The sequence below is a fragment of the Tasmannia lanceolata genome, unplaced genomic scaffold (genome assembly GCF_043159265.1).
Source record: "Tasmannia lanceolata isolate RefF3 unplaced genomic scaffold, GAP_Taslan_0.1 ptg000006l, whole genome shotgun sequence".
Classification (NCBI taxonomy): domain Eukaryota; kingdom Viridiplantae; phylum Streptophyta; class Magnoliopsida; order Canellales; family Winteraceae; genus Tasmannia; species Tasmannia lanceolata.
Genome location: NW_027518683.1, coordinates 17,027,527 through 17,045,045, shown reverse-complemented (window position 1 = coordinate 17,045,045; position 17,519 = coordinate 17,027,527). Strand labels below are relative to the sequence as shown.

General features: G+C 37.8%; 3 pseudogenes across 1 annotated transcript; 1 reads left to right on the top strand and 2 right to left on the bottom strand.

Annotated features, from left to right (window-relative positions):
* The first annotated feature begins 3,577 nt into the window (after positions 1-3,577).
* LOC143878778 (pentatricopeptide repeat-containing protein At2g41080 pseudogene) lies at positions 3,578-4,876 on the top strand (annotated as a pseudogene).
* Positions 4,877-5,921: 1,045 nt separating this feature from the next.
* LOC143878777 (large ribosomal subunit protein uL4c pseudogene) lies at positions 5,922-11,406 on the bottom strand (annotated as a pseudogene). Its single transcript, XR_013251089.1, has 3 exons — positions 11,108-11,406; positions 9,988-10,202; positions 5,922-6,156 (listed from the first exon to the last, which is right to left on the bottom strand). The product of XR_013251089.1 is annotated as a large ribosomal subunit protein uL4c pseudogene (transcript).
* Positions 11,407-12,997: 1,591 nt separating this feature from the next.
* Positions 12,998-17,261, bottom strand: LOC143878776 (putative receptor-like protein kinase At3g47110 pseudogene; annotated as a pseudogene).
* Positions 17,262-17,519: the final 258 nt, after the last annotated feature.

The following is a 17,519-nucleotide window of genomic DNA, read 5'->3' as shown; positions in this document are numbered from 1 at the left end:
ATATTTTAATGACAATTAATTATTCTAATTATTTGTTTTATTCTGATGACTTGTGTAATTATATACATTCTTTGTTCTTATATTTTAATAACAATTAATTATTCTAACGATTTGCGTCATTAGAGCTTTTTTTTTCATGTCTTTGTTCTTATATTTTAGTAAGGTAAATGATATGGTAAACGAGATTAAGACCAATGGGAGAGAGTGAGACCAACAATGAGAACGTGTCGTGTGTGCAAAAAGAGATAAATTTTTATTTTCCTAAACATAAGGGTTGGCATACTGCTCGGGTCTATAGATTAATCTAAAGGGGTTTTTGCAAAAGAAGTCGTCTAGTTTGCTTTATTTGCAAAAAGGGCCTTCTACTTTGACAATTTGCAAATAGAGTCATTATATTTGAGTTAATTTTGCAAATCAGGTCATGCCATTTATTTGTGACCAAAATACCCACGCTGAATTGTTTTTGGACCCATAAAAAAACCAGAACATCCTTATTTGTAAAAAGATGAAAATTACCTAAGAAAAAGACCAAATTACCTGTGATGCTGAATAATATTTTTTGACAGGTGAGCCCCACCAACTCAACTCAAACTCGTGCATTGGGTGGGGCCTACCATTTTTTTCAAGGTAACTATTGTCTTTTCACATATAAGGGCAATCTAGTCTTGTTGGGAGTAAAACACAATCCATCCTGGGCATTTTAGTCACAAATTGATGGCAAGACTTGATTTGCAAATTTGATTGAAATGTGACGACTCCATTTGCAAATTGTCAAAGTAGAAGACCCTTTTTGCAAATAAAGCAAAGTAGATGACTTCTTTTGCAAAAATCCGTAAACTAAAAGGGCGGCAAGTTATCAACGGACCCGATCGTCTGTCTTGCCGTGTCAAAGTCATTGAAAAGGTTTTTCCCACCAACTTTGACGGGGATGAGAGAAAATATAAGCAAACCTCCAATATTATTTTCCATATTTTATCAGGTATGATGTGAGAAAACTACGATCTAATGTTCGATGAAAACTCAAAATAAGCCACGAAAATCAAACGAGCATACGCACAAACACGAGATTTATGTGGTTAGGTTACCATGCTTAGATCAGTAGGGAAAATTAAGTAGAGAGATATCGTTGCGCGGAAATTATAATTACATAGTAGGTCTACAACCAAAACCTTATACAACACCTCAACAATAATTCCAATGCAAAAGTTTTTCACTCAAACACAATAATATGTAATTTTACATTACAAAATATTCAGTATTTTTTTTATTTCCAGTGCAATGCCTCCAATCTCCCGTGCGGTAATGTAGAACATGTCAAATGCAAGTTTAAAAGAGGGTAGTTGGAAGAGTAAAAAATTCAAATGAGCATAACTTTTGATTCGACCATTTGATATAGACTTTGCAATATATTATTGGAATCATCTTGGATAGCTATAATATACCTTATCACATTAAGAAAATAACCTTAGATTTTTTAGATACCTAGTTTTTTTTTTTTTTTCCCCTGTTAGTATCGACATTTGAGCTAACCAAACAAAAGATGTGAGCAACAATAGCATGATTGGTGTAATCCATGAAGCGCACCCATGTAGATAAGGTGTATCCCAAAAAATTTTCTCCATACTATTCATCCGAACCCTCACCCTCTGTTATGTACAGATTTCTATATTGTACCGTCAATTTTAAACCTCCATAAATTGAAGGGTTAGGATCATCCATTGGAGAAGATATTTTGGGGCACATCTTATATACATTAGGGCCCAACAAATGAACAGTTTGGATCACGCAAATAATGTGGGCCTTGGCTGCACCCACATACATGACCGGCCATCATATAATCTCCCTCTCTGAAAGATGTCTCTCAAGGGATCTGAGACCTTTCAATTAAATGGAGTGCAAATATTAGATTCTGCGTGGGTCCTATTAGTGCACTTTGATTTAGGAATCACAGGTGAAAAAATCATCTACATAGGATGATCCTAACCCTCTAATATGTAGATAAATTACATTTAGAAATATCTATAGATTGAAGAGTTAGGATCATCCAATGGAGATGATTTTATGGGTAAGGGTGCAACAAATCAACGGTTTGGAGTGTGAGGAAAATGCTGACTATTTAGGATTCTATTGATGGTATTTAAGAGAAGGATTTATTTCAAAATCAATGCCAGCCTGTCAGTTTTAGCGTCAAGAGGAGATGGGCTATTTTTTTGCCGATGTATTAATTGTAGTTTTAGAAGGGAAAGCCAACAAGGCACATTATGGCCAATAGAGTCTTTGTTCTTATATTTTAGTAAGGAAAATGATATGGTAACCAAGATTAAGACTGATGGGAGAGACAAACTGCTCGGGTCTATAGATTAAACTAAAAGTGCGGCAAGTTATCAACGGACCCGACCGTCTGTCTGTCTTGCCATGTCAAAGTCATTGAAAAGGTTTTTTCTCACCAAATTTGACGAGGAAGATAATATAAGCAAACCTCCAATATTATTTTCCATATTTTATCAGGTATGATGTGGGAAAACTACGATCTAATAATGTTTGATGAAAACTCAAAATAAGCCACGAAAATCAAACGAGCATACACACAAACACGAGATTTATGTGGTTAGGTAGCAGGGCTACAGCCAAAACCTTATATAACATAATTCCAATGCAAAAGTTTTTCACTCAAACACAATAATATGTAATTTTACATTACAAAATATTCAATATTTTTCTTTATTTCCAGTGCAATGCCTCCAATCTCCTGTGTGGTACCGCACGTAGAACATGTCAAATAGTTTTAATGCGTGCGAGTTTAAAAGAGGGTAGTTGGAAGAGTAAAAAATTCAAATGAGCATAACTTCTGATTCGACCATTTGATATAGGCTTGCAATATATTATTGGAATCATCTCGAATAACTCTACGTTACCTTTTATAAGTAACGCCAAATTAACTTCTGATCATTATGAAAATAACCCTAGATTATATTATAAGAGGAGTGTTCCTGCGCTGCGCGCAGGGAGCTTCCGCGTGCTTTAGTGGCTTATAAAGCCTCCCATTGGTTCGTACAGCGGGTCCACCTTTGCGGGTTCACTTTTTGTGGACCCGCAAAGGAACACTTTTCTCTATATTATAACTAATACTTAGTTTTTTATTTATTTTTCCCCATGTTAGTAGCAACATTTGAACTAGTCAAACAAGAGATGTGAGCAACGACAGCATGATTGGTGTAATCCATGAAACACACCCATGTTTGTGACGATAATTGGCCTCATATCAATGAATAGGCCTTCTTGCTCGTAGTAATAGACATGGACAGCTACGTAGGCCACAAGGAGTTCAGAGAAGAAGAGGTCGAAGAGGTTATTCTCGGAGCTCTAGGTGGGTCAATTCTATCTTGTACAATGAATTGAGAGCTACTAGCAAAATGGGAGCCTATTTTGGTAATAAATGGTGTTCACATTGTCATGCACAAGCGCACAATAGTGCATCAGCTGTCAAGGCCTATTTTCTGAGGGCCAATTTTGGATCCTTTTCACAGTGCTTTTTGGATCTTACTTTTTGACTTGGAGAAGTGCAAATCGGGTATTTATGGGAATTCGAGTTAAGCTTACCATAAAATGGGGTCAGGTTTGGGTAGATTCTAATTCATTTTTTAGCAAAATCTCAACCCTCCCCGACCCAAGTTTGAAGAGAGCGCAAAATGAGCACTCTCATGGAGTTTTGGATCAATTTAATCTGATGAAAATGGCAGGATTCAGGCCAGATCAGATCACATTTGTGAGTATTATCAGTTCATGCTCTGAATTAGCAACCCTTGGACAAGGCCAACAGACTCACGCCCAGGCTATCAAGGCTGGTGCTGACTCCGCAGCGTCTGTGAGGAGTTCATTAGTGAACATGTATTCCAAATGTGGATGTCTGGACGATTCCGCGAGAGCCTTCTCAGAATCTAAAGATTTGGACATTGTTGCGTGGAGCTCAATGATCAGTGCTTATGGGTTTCATGGATGTGGGTTGGAGGCAATCGAGCTTTTTGAACAGAAGGAAAGAGAAGGAATGGAGCCGAACGATGTTACGTTATTGGGTTTGCTTCATGCTTGCAGTCACAGTGGGTTAAAGGAACAAGGAAATATATTCTTTGGGTTGATGATAGACAAGTATGGGGTGAAACCTAGATTGGAGCACTACACTTGTATGGTCGATCTACTTGGACGATCAGGTTGTTTGGATGAGGCAGAAGAGTTGATCAGATCGATGCCTGTAAAGCCTGATGCAGTTATTTGGAAGACTTTGTTCTCTGCCTGTAAAATCCATAGAAATACAGAGATGGCAAGAAGGATTGCAAATGATGTTCTTAAGCTTGATCCTGAAGACTCGGCTCCTTATGTTTTGCTTTCGAACATCCATGCTACTGCGGAGAGATAGGGGGATGTTTCAGAAGTGAGGAGAGCTATGAGAGAAAGGAATGTGAAGAAGGAACCTGGGACAAGCTGGTTTGAGGTGAAGAACCTGGTGCACCAGTTTTGTATGGGAGATAAATCACATTCGAAATGGAAAGAGATAGATTTGTATCTGAAGGAGTTAACAATTGAGATGAAGGAATATGGGTACATACCTGATACTAGCTCTGTTTTGCATGATATGGAGGTTGAAGAGAAAGAGCAGAGCTTGGCTCACCACAGTGAGAAGCTGGCAATTGCTTTTGCTCTAATGAGCACCCCATCGGGAGTTCCGATAAGGGTTATGAAGAACTTGCGAGTCTGCAACAATTGCCATCTTGCAATCACGTTCATATCCAAGATCACTGTTCGAGGAATTGTTGTTAGAGATGCGAGTCGGTTTCATCATTTTAAAGATGGGCAGTGTTCTTGTGGAGATTACTGGTGAATAGAGCTGAACCAACACTTAAGTACTGTATCACATCCTATGAGAATATAAAGGTATGGATTATCAGTTGGGCTTTAGCGAGAAAGGAATTTTGGGGATTCTCGACAGTACACCTGCATCGAAAATGAAGGTTGTTCAAGGGAGAGTTGTGGCTAGATGGGTTTCAGATCAAGGTGATGCAATCATTTTGAAATTCCATGGGAGTTCTTAGTGTTCATGTATCGGCCAAGGTAGGAGGGGTGTTTAGAGATCAAAGGGGAGAAATGATCAAAGTGATCTCAAGCCCATTAGGCGTTAAAGACCTGATTAATTAAGCAGACGCTAGAGATCTTCATAAATACTACGAGGTAGCTGTCAGGTATTCTCTTGGGCGTAGGTGATTCATTCAATACATAGCCATGGGGGATATCCAACATTACTCATGATCTTCTGGATTTGGACAGTGTTCTTTTGATGTTTCCCTTCAAATTTTTTCTCTCTCGGCAGCTATGTTTATTTGTATGCGTTGCAGTTTTTGAACGAAATGTAGTAGGAAATAATCAGTGTATTGGATTTCCCAAGGCATCTAATAGCTATATTCCAGAGAAGTTACAGAAATAGAAGCATAAAATATATGGGATTTTTGCCTATAAATCCCCAAGTTGCAAATTATATCCCAGTTAGTCGTTAAAAATCATGAGTGACAAAAAAGGCTATCTTTTTAATGATATTTCCAGAAAGTCCCTAAATGCTATACCACAAACTTTTGTTGACAAAATGCCCCTCTAAACAATTCCAAAATCATGATTTTTTGCCTAAAATTTTTTATATCCTAGTATTTCTCATATTAAAAAAAATCTGTAAAGGTGACCGAAAATGTGGTGTAAGCCCCATCACACCGGAGATCAGTTGCAGTGCAGTCAGCCATTAAACAAAAAACGGAAGGCCGAGATCAAATACGAAAAGCAACATAGCTGATGTCGGCCAATCAAAATCAGTTAGCCTTTTGTGCGATAATGACTAAATCCAGTGCGAAGGATCTTAGATAACCTCATATGTGAAACACTGGAGAAGAAAGAATCATGACATTGTATGGAAGATAACATGCTAAACGATACAATGAAATGCACATAGCAATTACAAAACCGTCATGTGAAGTAACACAGCTGAAAACAGGTACTTCAAATAGCCGCAGGACTCGGCAACCTTCTTCTCAAGAATTGGATTTGGATGGATCTTGGAAACGCAATGCTATACAGATCATCATTCATCTGCAACAGAACTCCCATCTTCCTCATCCCCTGTCCAAAGTGAAAAGAGGAAGACAGAAATAAAACCCATCAGATCTACAGCTAGCTATCTTTTGTGAAGCAAAAGGCAGGAATGTCTATCAGGTAATTTTCAAGACATCTCAACTACAACAATTCCTGAGCTGTATAAGTATATGCATGCTTAATATATGGAAATATAAACATGCAATTATAAGTTAGTATTCTATTTGACATATCAATTGCAATTATGTGTGTATCTATATTGCATAAGTGCATGTACGAGTGTCGGAATCCGACATGGGTATTGAGTGTCACAATCAGCAAATCTCAAAAAGAATGATTCGTGTATTCGCCAAATTATTTTAATCAATTATGTGTCTATGCTGTGTCAGTATAGGTACGAGTGTCGGAATGTTTTGAGTGTCTGATTTGAATCAATTCTCAAATTTTAATTTTAACATAACAATATTTTTTCCTTGAAAATGAATTTTTACACAAGAATATAATTACAACAATTAATATATTGAAAATTTAATAGGTTACGCATAATTTTTTATTTCTATTTAAGACAGTTACCATTACGATGAGTAAAACTCAAAACATGAGGTAATTGTAAGGTTGTGGTGGTAGTATTAAAAACCTAGATAAAATAGATCTAGAAGTGTCTCAGTGAATCCTGAAGTATTGGAATCTGAGACGTGTCCGACATGGGCACTTCACCAATTTAGAAGAATCCACGTAATACTGTGTATGTATATATGTCAGTAGAAAGGTCTTTCTACTGTTCTCTGATGGGGACTGGTTATCCAGTCCAGTACAGTAGAAGACACGTGACAAATGTGGAAAAAAAATATTTAAGGAATTCCTTGCATCTAAAAGTAACACATCCAAATCATTGGTGAAAGCCTTGATTTTTTAGAATAAATATTAAAGAAATATAAAATTCCATAATTAGTAGTCCAAACATGCGGCTCGTATTGGTAGATGTAGGAAGGATGAGGAGACGAAGAACCAAAGAAGAGGAAAAAGAGGAGGAGGAGAATAGAGTTAGTGTTTTCTTTACTTATTTTTAGGTTATAAGTTGGGGCAGGGGGTTTATATACAATTTATTTCGAATCGTAAAGAGCCCACCACAAAAAAATAAGCGAACAAAAAAGAATCATAAAAATCGCATGATTCAAAATCGAATAGTTCTTGAATCGTAAGATTTTTACGAAAAATGATTCTTCCTTCTGATTTGATTCACAACCTTTTTTTTTATAAGTAAAAAAAAAGGGTTGTGATTCAAACCGGAAGGATTTTAACATGGTGTACAACACTTGATGTAAAACCCTTGATCCAATTTGAAAGTAGGCATCCATGGAAGTACGAATATGTATGAATTTGTGAAATCATTCAAGTAATGTTCAAAACTCCCACGTGTCATCGTCAACTTGCCCAAGTTGACTCCCTTTCACCTAGCCTGAGTACTTGTCGAAGTCCGCATTTGTCCTACCAAGTCAATCAAATTACTTTGACTCTCCCAAGTTATGATCGCATCAACCGAGTACTGATCTGCACCGCACCGAGTCATATAGGATTTTCTTTGGACGCTTTTTGGCTCAAATTTGCATTTTGAAACATTGCTTCCAAGCGTGATCTATAGCATTTGGATGACGTCTTTGTAGACTATTAGTCATGCTTGTAATGAAACTCAAGGCGATGGGAAACAAACTAGAAAGAAGATCATCCAATATTTCTTAACTTGAGCACAGCCATCATAATTAACGAAGCTAATGAACTGACTTTTTTAGACGAAGCCAACAAGATCAAGAGCTATCCCTAACTTGACCATAATAGCATTCTTTTTTTCTTTTCTTTTTTTCTAAAGGGTAGAAAGAATACATTAATAAAAAGAACAAGCAATAGAGTTTGTCAACACAAAGGATACATGGAAAACACAAATAAAGAGAGACAAAAAAAATCACAACCACAGGAACAGCTCACAGAGGCAAGAAATCAAACCACAATAATGATTTGCCTATCTACTCCTTCCCTAGCGAGATGATCTGCCACACTATTAGCCTATCTCCTAACATGATTGAAAGAGAGAGAGGATCCCTCTATTCTCTCCAAGATTTCATCAAAAAAGTGAGTGAACCTCCAAGGAGGGACCAAAGATCCCCTAAGCCACTGAATCGTGTTTAGAGAGTCCCCTTCCACAATCACCTCATCAAGACACTCCTTGTCCAACCGAAGAATACCTTGATGAATAACCCTAACCTCAGCTTAATTAGCATCTACTCTTCTAATTGGCCCTGAGAACGCCCAAATAACTTGCCCTCTCTGATCTCTAAGAACACCTCCTATACCGCCCAAATAACTTCCCCTCTTCGATCTCTAAGAACACCTCCTGTACCTCCTGGTCCTGGATTCCTATATTGGAGCCATCAACGTTAAGTTTCAGAAACACAAGAGTGTGTGTGTGCGGTGTGTGTGTGGTGTGCGTGTGTGTGTGTGCGGGGGAGGGGGGGCTACCAGACTTGAACGATAGGGGATGTTTTTCTACACTAAAGCAAATTTCTTTCTATCCTTCCCAAAGGTCAAATGCCGAAACAAAGCGGAAAAGGGGAAGACTTTTCGCCCGAGCATAATAGCATTCTTGTTTTGATAATCGCACTCAGACACTTTTTTTACACTAAACTTTGATTAACTAACTTTTTTATCTAATGTGGAGAGCATATTAGGAATTATGACAGCCTTTAAAAGCTAATTAGAGAAGCGTAAATTAAAGATTGGACTGCTATCAATGAAACAAGGGAATGTAGATATCAATTCCCTATATATTGATATTACAAATAAATTAAGAAAGTGGGATTATTCAATACCTTGCACTTTGCAAAGGCACTCCTGATTGCGCATGTTTACTTGATATCAACATGATCTGAACTGTTCGTAGGATGATCCCCAATCGAGGTTTTAAATTTCGGCTTCAGTTTTGGGTTTGCTTGGGGATTTTGGTAAAAATCTTGTAAAATCAGGAAAATGTATGGAAACATATGCAAATAATAGAATTTTATGATGAAACTATAGGAAATGCTAGAATAAGCACAAATAGGCACTAAGAAATCATCACATAAGCCAGACAACCATCCAAAACGGTTTAACAGTATTAAACACCAAGTGATATGGCTGTCACACATGTCTGCTAATTCAATATATATTACATTTCAGATGTAATTCATATAAATATTTATACGTAATACATACACCATATTTCACATGTAGTTCATAAAAATATTATTATGTAACACATACTGATATAGTATAGCATTGATACACTTACGATTTTGGTTTCGGTACGCATTTTGCTGGAAATAAAAACGAAAAACAATTCGGTCGCAAAAGACGCACTCATCATTGAAACAATAAAAAGAGAACAACAACCTAAACAGAAGTCCTATCATCAGACAATTAGGATAGTTTGATGAGATCATATTTTTAGGCTACGAAAGTCCAAAGTCAGGCCCACTACATGAATGGTACAGATTATGCAAGCATAATGTCTAATTGCAGAGTGTCACTAGACTGTCTCATACATGCAAATAGGCTCATCTTTTAGCATTCTTCTCTACTAAAATAACTAAAAAACCAACAAAAAATTATAGATATTCTTAACCAGAGTATAATCATAAAAATCAATGGAGAACAGGACATGGATTCATGAATTCAGAACACAAAAGAAGAATTACAGATAAATAACAAAGGCACTAAACTTATCTCACTTGATCAAAACCAACAAAATCAATCAAATCAACACAAGAAACTCAAAAAAGAAGAAATTGAATGTAAATTAACAATGTTAATGAGAGAAGTAATCACCTTCAAACTTTTCTTCTTCCCCTTCAACAGATAACCCATACATTCTATTCAAATAATCCACAGCAGCACGCGTAAACACCAACTTATCCGCATTCAACACATCAAACAAATTCAAAGTCCGCAGCGTCAACATCTTAATCATACTAATATTCCGGCTCGACAGCCGGAGATTCTCCGGCACCTCCTCCCCTTTCCCAGACAAAAAGTCGACTTCTCACTCGGATCCAACTTTGGTGCTACTCGAACCCAAATTTTGGTAACTCGAACCCAACTTTATGGTTACTTAGAACCCAAATTTTCTGTATTATTCTAAAATTAGTAATGAAGATAAACCTCGAACCAAACTCTGTTGCCACTTAAAACCCAAATTTTCTGTATTGCTGTAAAATTAGGAATGAGAATAATCTTCCTTAGAACCCAAATTTTCTGTACTGTTATAAAATTCAAAATGAGAATAAATAAACCTCTTCATTGCCAATATGAATTCCTTTGTCTTTGGCTTATCAAACCGATCAGCAAAATGTAGAACATTTTGCAGGCGCGAATATCCGATGTATTGCTTAATTGGGGAGGGGCCTTCCAACATTGCATAGGTGAAGCATTATGGAAACCCCTTCCGATGGCCATTACTTGGTACATTTGGAAGGAACGGAACAACCGCATATTCAACGACAAGCGAGGCATTGGAGGCACATTACTCTGGAAATCAGATTAGCCCTTATCTCCTGGGCAAAGGCGAACGGAAGCATTCCCTACTCTACTAGTCTGGCATTGAAAAACTAGCTTGTGATGGCGCATGAGAGGCTACCTCGGAGGGAGATAACACTGATATGGGTTGCAACGGGGGAGGGATGACGAAAACTTAATTTTGACGGCAGTTCCCAAGGCAACCCTGGACCTGCTGGTTTTGGGGGTTTGATTCGCGATTCATCTGGGAGAACTATAATGTCATATTCCGGACCCGCAGGGATTTGCGACTCGAACGAAGCCGAGGCTAGGGGTTTGCTTTTCGGACTCAGATGGTACTTCTCTCATAACTTTGGGCCTTTAATGGTGGAGGGGGATTCCTCTATTGTCTTAGCATGGGCGACTAATAACGGTGGAGGGCCATGGAGATTACATAATATCCTTGATGAAATCTGAGACCTTGGGATCCTGTCTGGCCCGGCCCGTTTTCTTTTGGGGGTAGGGTTTTATTCCTCCTCCGCGAACTTCTCCTCTTGTTAGGATTGAGGCTGTTCCTCTTCGAGCATTCTGTTGGTCTGTGATTATGCCACGGTGGACTACGGCGCGGGCGGTGTTTTGTGGGGCGGATTTGAGGGAGAGAATGGTTTCGCCGGTGAAGGAAAGGATTGGGAGGGTTGAGAGTTGGGAGCGGATTAGGGTTAGGGTTTTGGGGTTGGGAGTGGGAATGGGGTTTTAGGGTTAGGGATTTGGGGGTTTGAGTGGGAGTGGAGAGGAAGATGGATGAGGAGAAGAAGGATATGGACATGCTCAAAGATCATAATTTTCATTTGGCAAACAGGTGTTACCGTTGCACAACAAAGGAAAAAATCATTTCTCATCTCTTCATTCACTGTAAAGTGACTTCTTTTATCTGGAATCAGATGCTCAGATGTTTTGGGATCAGCTGGGTTTTTCCTAACCAAATACAAGAATCTTTTCCTATCTGTTGAGTTATAGTGTTAACTCGATAATCTTTTCCTAATGAAAATTAATTAATTTTTGAGTCATAGTCTAAATTGAATTTATCAAGACTGGCTCAAGTACACCCATATGAGATTGGCAGCGCGAACCACATCTTGGGATCATGTTGAGTCTAAATTTGTTGAATCCCCTTAATAGAGTTAACAAAAATTCTTGCACATTGGGAGTTGGGAGATTCCACTTATCTTCAAGAAGCAGCATTATAGTGCGCACCTTTAAGCCCTGATTCAAGCTTCACAAATTATTTGATTGATATGTACATTATTTTCAACAAGACTACTTGTATCTCCATAGCTGACTTACTCTTTCCAAGGTACTTGGAAAGATATTCATCCATGCAATGACTTGACGAACAGACCTGAACCATATGCACTTGTATAGGTGAAAAGTCCCCCATTCAATTCGAAATTTCTTGCCATCCTTTTCTTTGCATGCCTTTATTTATGAATTGGACATCCGTTCTACACTAAAAACTTTGCTCAACCATCAATACAGTAGCTGACCAAATTAAATTAAACAGCTATCGGAAACTGTACAATAACCAGTGATCTGATAGGCTACCATGTGAAATACCTATCATTCTGAACAGAGGTTCTATTTGTTGGAAAAATGGATCCAAAAGTTAAACTCTTCTTGAAAAACCCAAAAGAGGATTATTTTAAATTGGTATTTGCTAGGGAATTTTGTGGAAATGCATTTCGTGGCTGACTTTTGCATGAGAGAACAGCCACACAGGCTCACTCTTAAGCAGATTTTGTCTTATTCATTTAACTCATTTGACGTGGCTGTTCTCTCATGCAAAAGTCAGCTGTGAAATGCCTTTCTGAGAAATTCTCTGGCAAATTCCTTTCAAATTAATGTTACTTGGAAATAGGACATGAATGCCTCTTTGGAAGTCATCAATTATATCATTAATAACAGTACTATAACCATTATTTGCAAATAATCATATGCAGGTTCAAAACCATTTGCATATAAAACTATATGCAAATAAATTTTATAGATATCTAAACAACCAATTACTACAACATTTTAAGCTGTTAGAGTTGGTGTTATTTAATCATTTATACTTCAATAGTATCCAGAAAGACCATCATAGATATCTGCAAGTACAACATAGATATCTTATTGGTTGTTGAAATCACTACAAGTACTACTCTTAAGAGAACACCAAATGCATCATCACCCTGCTTGCTAAACAAGATTTCCAGCCTTACGGCCCTTGCTTACCATAATATATATCTTTGTAGTGACTGAGTTAAGATGACCTTTCATCCAAGAATCAATCCATATTTTGCTTACCTCAGTGGGTCTGGTCCCCAAGGTATATGTCTCTTATTGCTTGCATTTCCACAATGGCATCGCTCATCTCCATTCGTTCATTTGGCAATTCTGTTGAACACAATACACCAATTCGGACCACCGAAATTAGACAATCGTGTATTCTGCTTCTTACATTGCTAGTATTTTCTCTAATGACAATCTCCCCATCTTCTTCTGAGAGCAATTGCGAGTCTACTATCTCCATCACTCGTTCAGGTAAAGCCATCTCAGCAAATCGGTGGAGGCTTAGACCGTCCTTGAATATATCATCAGTAGGTCTCTTTCCTGTGAACATCTCCAATAAAAGAATCCCATAACTGTACATGTCTCCTTGTGTAGATGCCTTGCCTCCCATCCCATATTCTGCAATTTTTGCACCTCCCATTTTAAATAGTTAAAGCTTTTTTGAACACTAAGATGACAGTAAGGATATTTTTCTTCTAGTTTCAGAGATGAGAACTGTTAGTTTTCGAAGGGTAAAGCACATTTCTGTCTTCTCTTCAAATCTAGGATATTTGGGAACTCGAAAGATGTCTTTATTATTAGATGGTTGTAGCAGTAAAGTTTTGAAGACATTCATAGAAATAAGTAAGTTCTAAAAGGATAATATGCTATACACCAAAGAGAAACAGGTAGTTTAGTGAACTACTTAAATTTCATGTCATGCTTATAATACTTAAATTTCTCCATAAGCAAGTGATGATTCCTATCTTATCGCGAGTGTAATCACATCAAATCAATGGATTCCGGACTCAAATCCAATCCTTTTTTATAATCAGAGGGGGGGGGGGGAGGAGAGAAGAACAAAACATAACCCGTTTCATACCATTTTACAGCTTCATCATACCCATCATTCACCAGATACTCAAACATGAAAAATACAAAACTATGGCCATCATTTACCACATACTCATACTGGGATTATTAGAATTAGCAAACAAAGAGACCGAGAATAAAATTCATTGTAGGACATAAGATGCAAAGAAAAACCTAGACCAAGAATAAAATTCATAGTAGGACATAAGATGCAAAGAAAAACCTATGTAAAAGTTGTCCATCAGAACACTAGATGGGTGAAATTACATGTTTTTCCTAAATAAGATTTAAAAACTTTGGAAAAAAGAAAAAAGATCAGTAGAAACATATCCATCCATAGCATTTACAAAATTCTCCTATCATCTTATCTTCCTTTCATTGGGAATTTATTGTGTCTTTTGTTCTAAATTCAGTTAAAATGTTAAAGAGGATGCATTATAGTTTGTTAACTGTTTTTTTATGTTCGTTACACTAATTTAACTTCTATCATGGTATCCAAGATAATAAAAAATCATCAACTGTTTAGGGAGACGTGTCTAATGAGCAAAGAGCAAAGGAAGCAGACAAAGTAGTTACCTGGAGCAACATATCCGATTGATCCTTTTATCCCAATCGTTCCACTTCCAATCTGAGCAGAGTTATTGGCATCTTCAAAAAGAAACCTTGCTAACCCAAAATCACCCACGTGGACATTCATGTCATTGTCAAGAAGAACATTGTTTGGCTTTAGATCACGATGGATTATTGGCGTTTCACAATGATAATGAAGATAATCCAATGCAGAAGCTACATCAATGGCTATCTTTAGCCTTTGAATAAGAGACAAACTACTTAACTGATCTTGTCCATCTCCATTTGGATGCAACCACATTTCTAAACTTCCGTTAGGCATGTACTCAAAAACTAGAGCTTTGAAATCATTACCCTTAAAATCAATGCTTGAGCAAGAAGTTAAGATCTTAACAAGATTTCGGTGTCGGATGGTTCTCAGGGCTCTGCATTCAGCCATGAAACTCTTAGAAGCTCCTTGTTTTTGAAGTTTGAGTACCTTCACTGCAACAACTGTTCTATCTGGGTCTAGAATTCCTTTATAGACTGAACCATAACTTCCCTCACCAATCAAGTTGTCCAAAGAGAAACCGCCAGTTGCTTTAAGGAGCTCTGTGTAAGAAAGCTTTAAAAAAAATTCTCCCACAGAAGATGTTGAAGGCGACGTCTTTTTTCTCATTTTTCTTCTCCAACAAAGAATAGCAAAGAAACCTGTAAGTAGAATTAAACATAGAACCAAACTACATACTGGAATTATTACTTTGAGTGCAGGGGATCTTCCTCTTTCCTTAGAAACCTGCCTGGGGCATGCAGATAAGTTCAATATTGGGATACCTCCACACAATTTACTGTTTCCAATGACTGAGATTCCATTCACATTTCCGAAAATCCCTTCTTTTGGTACTTCACCCTCCAGATCATTGAAGGACAGATTCAGATATTCCAAAGGGAACATCTCCAAGAATTTCGGAATCTGCCCAGACAATTTATTGCTTGAAAGATCTAGCTCAAGAACACCCTTTAAACTGCTCAATGTAGGTATGCTTCCTTCGAAGAAGTTAGCATCCATATAAAGGTACACCAAAGAAAGACAACCATCCAACGTGCTAGGAATTTCACCTGACAAATTGTTATTGGAAACGTCCAAATATTGAATATTTTTCACGTTGCTTACTTCCGAAGGTAGAGACCCAGATAGAGAATTATGAGATATGTTCAGGTAAAACAATGAGAAGAGGCTAAGTATTTGTTTTGGTAATGTCCCATTAAATTTATTTTCTTGAAGGGCTAACTCTAGCAGATAGCTACAGTTTCCAATACTCGGAGGAATGCTCCCTTCAAAGGCATTCTCAGCTAAATAGAGTCGACTCAATCGTGTGATGTTGCCAATGGAAGATGGAATTCGCCCCGAAAAACTATTTGCAGCCATGTTCAATTCGTCCAACATTTTAAGCTTACCAATTCCACTGGGAATACTACCCTTCAAAAAATTCCCCTGGTACACCCAAGAAACTTAAGTTGATGAGATTCTCAATTCCCGTTGGGATGTTTCCGGTGATCTGGTTTACATTTAGCCGTAGACTTCTTAATTGAGTTGAGAGATTAGCTATGGAGTTGGGCAATACTCCACTGAGATCATTGTCACTTAAATGTATTGCCTGTAAAAGACTGCAATTGGTTAAAGAAGTGAGGATACTGAAGTCATCACCTACTTTGGTTATGAGCCCATTTTCACCTAGGCCTAACCACCGAAGTTGTTGCAGGTTTCCTAGACTCACCGGCACATATCCGGTTAGATAGTTTGAGGTTAAATCTAGTTGTCCAAGCTGTGAAGCATTGGATAGTGAGATTGGAATGGGACCTGTGAACAGATTCTGCCCAACAATAAGCACCTGCAGATTAGGGAAAACGATTTCTCCGAGGTCTGCTGGAAGGCTTCCATTGAGAAGATTGCTCGACGCAGCGAAATAGGCAATGGAGGAGAGATTGTAGAGCTCAGGAGGAATCATACCGGAAAATTTATTTGCCGAAATTTGAAAAATTTTTAAGCTTTTCAATTTTCCCAGATCAGATGGAATGCTTCCCTCGAGATTATTTCTCATTAGACTGAGGTCAATGAGAGATGAGAGGTTTCCAAATGAAGGTGGGATGGTTTTGGAGAGATTATTAATACCCAGATACAAGACAACAAGCTTTGAAAGAGAGGTAAGCTCAACCGGTATTCTCCCTACTAGCATGTTGGTGGTGAAGGAGATAAATCTTAGCTCGGAACAGTGGCTTATATTAGCTGGAATTTCACCTCCAAATGAATTGTCTGACAGAAGGATTTCCTCAAGTCGACGCAAATAACCAACTTCTTGGGGGATTACACCATGGAATTTGTTGTTTTGGAGGCTAATTCGTCTGAGGAAGGTGAGGTTTGCTATGTGGGGAGATAAGGAGCCAGTCAAGCTGTGTCCATCAAGTTCCAAGGCTATGACTCTTTGGTGATGTTTGGCACTGCAGATGACTCCATTCCACTCGCAAAAATGGAGAGTGTGATTCCATGAGGCCAAGGCAGCTCGAGGATCATCGGTAATCCGATCCTTGAAGGCGAGCAGAGCGAGGTGATCGGTTTCATTTCCATTTAAGGCCGTGATCAAAGATTCTGACCAGGCCAAGGAAAAGTGGGTGCATGAGAGAAATGTGACACAGAGAAGAAATGAACAAATTACAGTACAATTCTTATGGGGAGAGTCCATGAGAATTAAGTGGAGTGGAGGTGCATAATCATCTTCATAGCTACTGCATGCATTTATAGATGGTTTAGGAAGGGTTGCAGAAAGAATTTGAAGGCCAAGCCACTTTTCATTGTTGAGATGACATATTATTCTAATCATTTGTTATTTGGGATTTTCTTTGTTAATATATTTAATAATAATTAATTGCTCTAATTATTTTTGTAATTATATACTTTTTTCTTTGCACTTACATTTTAATAACAATTAATTATACTAACGATTTGTGTCAATAGAGCTTTTTCTTTTCTCTGTCCTTCTATTTCAGTAAGGAAAATGGTATGGTAACCGAGAGCAAGACCGATGGGAGAGACCAACAATGACAACGTGTCATGTGTGTGCAAGAAGATGTATTCCCCC